The 6742-nt window shown below is 43.3% G+C and overlaps 1 pseudogene; it reads left to right on the forward strand.

Moving 5' to 3' along the window:
• Window positions 1–732: 732 nt before the first annotated feature.
• Window positions 733–2646, forward strand: LOC104982876 (annotated as a pseudogene).
• Window positions 2647–6742: the final 4096 nt, after the last annotated feature.

Here is a 6742-nt window from a genome sequence, read left to right on the forward strand (position 1 = left end):
TCAGATGTTCAAACTGGATTTAGAAAAGGCAGAGGAACCAGAGATCAAATTGCCAACATCCGTTGTATCACAGAAAAAGCAAGAGAATTCCAGAAAAACATCTACTTCTGCTTCATTGACTACGTTAAAGCCTTTGACTGCTATGTGGATCACAACAAACTGTGGGAAATTCTTAAACAGATAGGGATACCAGACCACCTTATCTGCTGCCTGAGAAATTAGTATGCAGGTCAAGAAGCAACAGTTAGAACTGGACATGAAACAACGGACTGGTTCGAAATTGGGAAAGGAGTATGTCAAGGCTGTATATTGTCACCTTGCTTATTTAACTTATTTTCAGAGTACATCATGTGAAATGCCAGGCTGGATGTAGCACAAGCTGGAATCAAGATTGCTGGGAGAGTATTTGGTTCTTCTCGGAGATGCCCAGCCGGGGTGAGTGACCTGAGGACTGCATTGGGCTGGTCCCTGCTGAGAGCTCGATCCTGCACAAGGAAGAGCTCAACAAAGATTAAAGAACAAAAAGTTGTTGTGGATGAACTTTCTAACCTGAAGAAGAACAGGAAAGTACATAGGCAGCAACAGAATAGCAACATATTCTTTCTTGCAGACCGAACAGAAATGCTTTTTCAAAGCAAAAATATATTGGATGAGCTAAGGAAAGAATATCAAGAAATAGAAAACTCAGAGAAGACCAAAATCAAGAAATAGTCAACTTGATTTTACATAGCAATGTGTGGCATTTGTTGTGCAGTAAGCTTTTCTGTTGAGCATTTTGCAAAGATTTGAAAGAGGATTTACTGTGTAATCTTAAACGATGGGGGCCCAATAGTAGTAAACAGTTGTTAAGGTCCAATGTTAACTACCAGTGTTTATTCTCTGGCTGTGTCCTTTACTTAAGAGGTGTGTTGACTGCCCAGCCTGTGGAAGATGAAAGAGGCAATGTATTCCTGTGGAATGGAGAAGTCTTTAGTGGGATCAAGGTCTAAGCCGAAGAGAATGATACTCAAATCATGTTTCATTATCTTTCCTCTTGTAAGAATGAATCTGATATTTTGTCGCTCTTCTCAAAAGTCCAAGGTCCTTGGTCTTTTATATATTATCAAGCATCTAGCCATTCTTTATGGTTTTGTAGAAACTTTTTTGGTCATCGTAGCTTGCTTTGGCATTTTAGTAACTTGGGCAAGAGTTTCTGCCTCTCTTCAGTTGGCGCTCAAGCATCTGGAGTGGCTGGTCAGTGGCAGGATGTTCCAGCATCTGGAATTTTCAGAATTGATCTCAAGTCTGTTTCCATTGCCAAATCTGTCGTTTTAAAGTTGTATCCTTGGAAATACAGTTCGGGGGGGGATGATATCAGAGAATGTGTTCATAATAGCCTGACTGAGATTTCAGCAGACTTGCCAACATTTGTCTTGGTGGCAGCAAATGAAGCCAAACTGTATCTTAAAGAACCTGTTGTCCCTTTAAGTATGGCATTGCCACAAGCCGCATTTGAGACCCATTGCAGCAGCATTTCCAGGAGGCCACTGACAAGAGACACTTCAGGTCTTTCTTACTGATGGACACATGAAGGAAGTAGTTCAGCAGTTCATTGGTGTCCTGAGTATCGCAGTCAAGAGACGTGTCTTGTGTTTACCTAGGGATGAAAACCTGACGCCAAGCGAAGTTTTGAAAACTAGTAATAGGAAAGCAAATGTTGCAATTCTGTTTTCTGGAAGGATTGATTCCATGGTCATCACAGCCCTTGCTGACCATCATATTCCTTTAGATGAACCAATTGATCTTCTCAATGTGGCTTTCATGACTAAAGAAATGACCATACCAGTTAATTTTAACAAAAAAGAAAGAAAACAGAAAAATCATTGTGAAATACCCTCTGAAGAATTCTCCAAAAGTGTTGCTGCTGCTGCTAGCCCTGGTGAACAGTTCAATGTACCAGATAGAGTCACAGGAAGAGCGGGACTGAAGGAACTGCAAGCTGCCAACCCTTAACAGATTTGAAATTTTGTTGAAATTAATGTTTCTCTAGAAGAACTGCAAAGATTAAGAATAACTCGAATATCGCACTTAATCTAGCCCTTGGATACAGTCCTGGATGATAGCATTGGCTGTGCAGTCTGGTTTGCTTCCAGAGGAGCTGGTTGGTTAGTGACCCAAGATGGAGCAAAACTGTATCAGAGCAGTGCAAAGGTAGTTCTTACTGGAATTGGTGCAGATGAGCAGCTTGCAGGTTATTCTTGTCATCATGTCTGCTTCCTGACACATTGGCTGGAAGGACTGAATAAGGAAATTGAAATGAAACTGGGTTGAATTTCTTCTAGAAATCTTGGTCATGATGATAGAGGTATCAGTGATCACGGAAAAGAAGCAAGATTTTCTTTCCTGGATGAAAATGTTGTCTCCTTTCTAAATTCCCTACCAGTCTGGGAAAAGGCAAACTTGACTTTACCCTGTGGGATTGGTGAAAAACTAATTTTGCGTCTTGCAGCAGTGGAAATTGGTCAAACAGCCTCTGTTCTTCTGCCAAAGTGGTTCATGCAATTTGGATCCAGAATTGCAAAAATGGAAAACAATAATGAAAAGGCATATGATAAATGTGGAAGGCTCCAAATAATCTCCTTAGAAAACCTTTCAGTTGAAAACTAGATGTTTTATAGTGTAACAACATTTACTGAATGATGGTTTTTTAAAAAATAAAATAAAATACTCTGCTGCTTTCAGTTAAAAAAAATGCTGGTAGAAATATTAGTAACCTCAGATATACAGATGACACCACACTTATGGCAGAAAGCAAAGAGGAGCTAAAGAGCCTCTTGATGAAAGTGAAAGAGGAGAGTGAAAAAGCTAACTTAAAACTCAGCATTCAAAAAATGAAGATCATGACATCTGGTCCCATCATTTCATGGCAAATAGATGGGGAAACCATGGAAACAGTGACAGACTTTCTTTTCTTGGGCTCCAAAATCACTCCAGATGATGACTGCAGCCATGAAATTAAAAGATGCCTGGGTACTCTTTCTGCCTCCTTCTGATGCCTATGTCAGAAGCTTTCTCTATCTCCTTTATACTTTAATAAAACTTTATTACACAAAAGCTCTGAGTGATCAAGCTTCGTCTCTGGCCTGGATTGAATTTTTCTCCTCTGGAGGCCAAGAATCCTGGCATCTTTGCATGGTTCAGCAACAACTTTTCATCTTGGGGGCTTGTCCAGGATCCTTTTGGACAAGGTAAGGATGCTTGGAGCTCTAGTTCTTTGTTCTCCTAGTGAACACGTTTTCTGCTGTACTTTACTAACTCTATGGTGTGCTTGTGTGAGTGAATGAAACACCCTGCATGAAGCAAGTGAGGAGCCCTGCTCTGCAGTTCTGCGGTGACCTCATATGGCTTATGGCAGAAACCTGTTGGGGGTTTATACTGACTTGCCAATGCCAAGAGGCACCCAATGTCTCCTTTGGCCCGAGCATAAATGGACTAAGTATGTGGACCGAACTCTCCTTTCTCGGTCAAACTTTTCAGTCTCTTTGACTATTTCATAACTCCTTGGAAATTAGAAGTACTAACCTAATCTATCGGATCATAGACTTTCAAGGGACTGGTGATATGTGCTGTTACTGTGTCCTGTGACTTAGGTCCCAAACTTGGATTGGTAGTCAGGAAGCGCCTAGCCTCACTAGGAACCGAACATTTAGAGGTTAGATGGAGCTTTAGCTACAACAGCGTCTCTGAGGTTAAAGGTTACTCAGATTGGAACTACAATGGGTTTTTTTCCTTTGGTAACGCTGGCTCTTAGTGGACCAGAGGAGGCTCTTGTACTGGTGTGGTGACGCTTGGAAGAAACATCTCAGTTTTATGTTCGTATTGATCTTACTGTGGTCAGAAATATACTCAGGGTCATGCACAGGCACTCAGGTGACAAATATTTCCCCCAGTGGCTTAGCCTGGGAGGCATTCTGGAAGGTTACTCTGATTGCACCCCAGGTGGCATGAGAGGTAAGCAAGGTTTTAATGGTGAGGAGCTGGACAGCAGTCAGGGATGCCATCAGGTCTACCCCTGGTGCATCTCCACCCCATCTCGATGGTAGAACCTGGAGGGACGAGTATGTCGCCTGTGTCACTAAGGGACAGACTAAGTCCGACCAGGAAAGGAAAGCTTTGGTGTAAAGTCTGTCTACACCCCCGTCTAGAGCAGGGAGGGATGCCTCCGATAGAAAGATGGCACTGGTTGCTTTTTTTTTTTTATCTCTTACAGGTGGAAGCTAACAATTCCACCCTCACTTCTTTGAACTGTATCCTGAAAAACTGGGATAGATTTGATCCTCAGGGTTTAAAGAAGACACACCTGGTCTTCCTATGTGATACTGCATGGCCACAGTTATCCATTGGAGGATGGTGAGTGGTGGCCGGTTGGAGGGTCTCTTAAGTATAATACTGTTTTACAATTAGACCGGTTCTGTAGAAAACAAGGGAAATGGGTAGAAGTAGCATATGTATTGCCCTTTTTCTCTCTGCGAAATATGCCAGACCTATGTCCTAAGGGTATAGATTTGGGTGTGATTCCTTCAGCTCCCTCCTGTCCTCCTACTTTGTGAGATGAGATGGAAGACAGGAGACAAAGAGATAAAGAAAAGCAGATTTCTCCAAATACCCCTGGGATTATATGTGCAGAGCAGCCAGAGAGACTGAGGAACAGCCACACAAGCTGTTGCCTCTTCATGAAGCATCCACCAGGAGAAATAATCAGTCTATGAGAGTTAATAAGTCTTTTTCTTATCAAGAAATACAAAGAATCAAGGAGGATCTGGGAGACTATTTAGAGGACCCAGAAAAAATATATTAGAGCTTTTAAAGGTGTTACTCTGCTTTATGACCTTACTTGGAAGGATGTGATATATATCTTGGGACAAACGCTGACTTCTGACTCAAAAACTTGAGTTTTGGGAAAAGCGGTTGCTTATGGAGATGAATGGTTTGGTAATGAATCAGTAGTGAAGAGGGAGGAGGAGATAACCGCCCTCCCCACTGGGAATCAGGCGGTCCCAATTACAGAAGCAGACTGGGACTACAACACAGCTAAAGGAAGATGGGATCAGAGTCATTTTGCCAGATGTATTCTTCCCCCTCCCCCATCCTGAACCCACCTCCCACTTCCCTCCCAATACCATCCCTCTGGGTCATCCCAGTGCACCAACCCTGAGCATCCTGTATCATGCATCGAACCTGGACTGGAGATTCGTTTCACATATGATAATATACATGTTTCAATGCCATTCTCGCAAATCACCCCACCCTCGCCCTCTCGCACAGAGTCCAAAAGACTGTTCTATACATCTGTGTCTCTTTTGCTGTCTTGCATACAGGATTATCATTACCATCTTTCTAAATTCCATATATATGCGTTATTATACTGTATTGGTGTTTTTCTTTCTGGCTTACTTCATTCTGTATAATAAGCTCCAGTTTCATCCATCTCATTAGAACTGATTCAAATGTATTCTTTTTAATGGCTGAGTAATACTCCATTGGCAGAAGGCAATGGCACCCCACTCCAGTACTCTTGCCTGGAAAATCCCATGGACAGAGGAGCCTGGAAGGCTGCAGTCCATGGGGTTGCTAAGAGTCAGGCATGACAGAGCGACTTCACTTTCACTTTTCACTTTCATGAATTGGAGAAAGAAATGGCAACCCACTCCAGTGTTCTTGCCTGGAGAATCCCAGGGACGGGGGAGCCTGGTGGGCTGCCGTCTATGGGGTCGCACAGAGTTGGACACGACTGAAGTGACTTAGCAGCAGCAGCAGCAGCAGCAATACTCCATTGTGTATATGTACCACAGCTTTTTTGTCCATTCATCTGCTGATGGACATCTAGGTTGTTTCCACATCAGATGTATTCTTGAAGGACTCATGCAGGCACGTGCTAAGCCTGTGAACTATGGCAAATTGGCAAACTTAGAACAGGAGGAGATGGAAGCTCCTGGTAAATTCCTAGATAGACTGAAAGAAGCCCTTCACAGATTCACCGAGATTGATCCCGAAAGTGAAGAGGGAAAAGTGATCTTAAAGGATAGATTTCTCACTCAGTTGGCTCCAGATATCCGCTGTAAGCTATTAAAACGGGAGTATGGACCAAATCAGTCTTTAGATACTCTGCTACAACTGGCTCAGACAGTCTATTATGGTAGGGAATGTGGGGGAAAGAAGAAAAGGCAGAAAAAGACAAAGGAACAGGCGGAAGCCCTCACAATGGTTATGAGAACCATTCTTATACAGCCTGAGAAAAATGCCCACAGGGACCCACGTGAAAAGGGATGGGCTTGCTACTACTGTGGAAAGGAGAGGCATCTCAAGTGAAATTGCCCTCAGGCATCTAAGCCATCCCCAGCTCCATGTCCGGTCTGCAAAGGACCACACTGGAAGAGAGATTGCCCCTAGAGGCGTAGGTTTCAGGGGTCGGACTCTCAAGACAACCAGGACTGAAGGTGCTTGGGGGGCCCCACGCAAGCTCCTGTCCTAATTACACCTGAGGAACCCCGGGTATCAATAACTGTGTGTGTGTGTGGGGGGGGCGGCAATCCATTGATTTCCTTTTAGATACTGGGGCAACTTACTCCGTGGTTACTGAAGCCCCTGGCCCATTTTCTTCCCTATCCACTTCCATAATGGGACTGTCTGGACGAGCCAATCTGCTTTATTGACTATGCCAAAGCCTTTGACTGTGTGGATCACAATAAACTGCTGGAAAATT

Source organism: Bison bison, unplaced genomic scaffold, assembly GCF_000754665.1.
Source record: "Bison bison bison isolate TAMUID 2011002044 unplaced genomic scaffold, Bison_UMD1.0 scf7180017860784, whole genome shotgun sequence".
Lineage (NCBI taxonomy): Eukaryota > Metazoa > Chordata > Mammalia > Artiodactyla > Bovidae > Bison > Bison bison.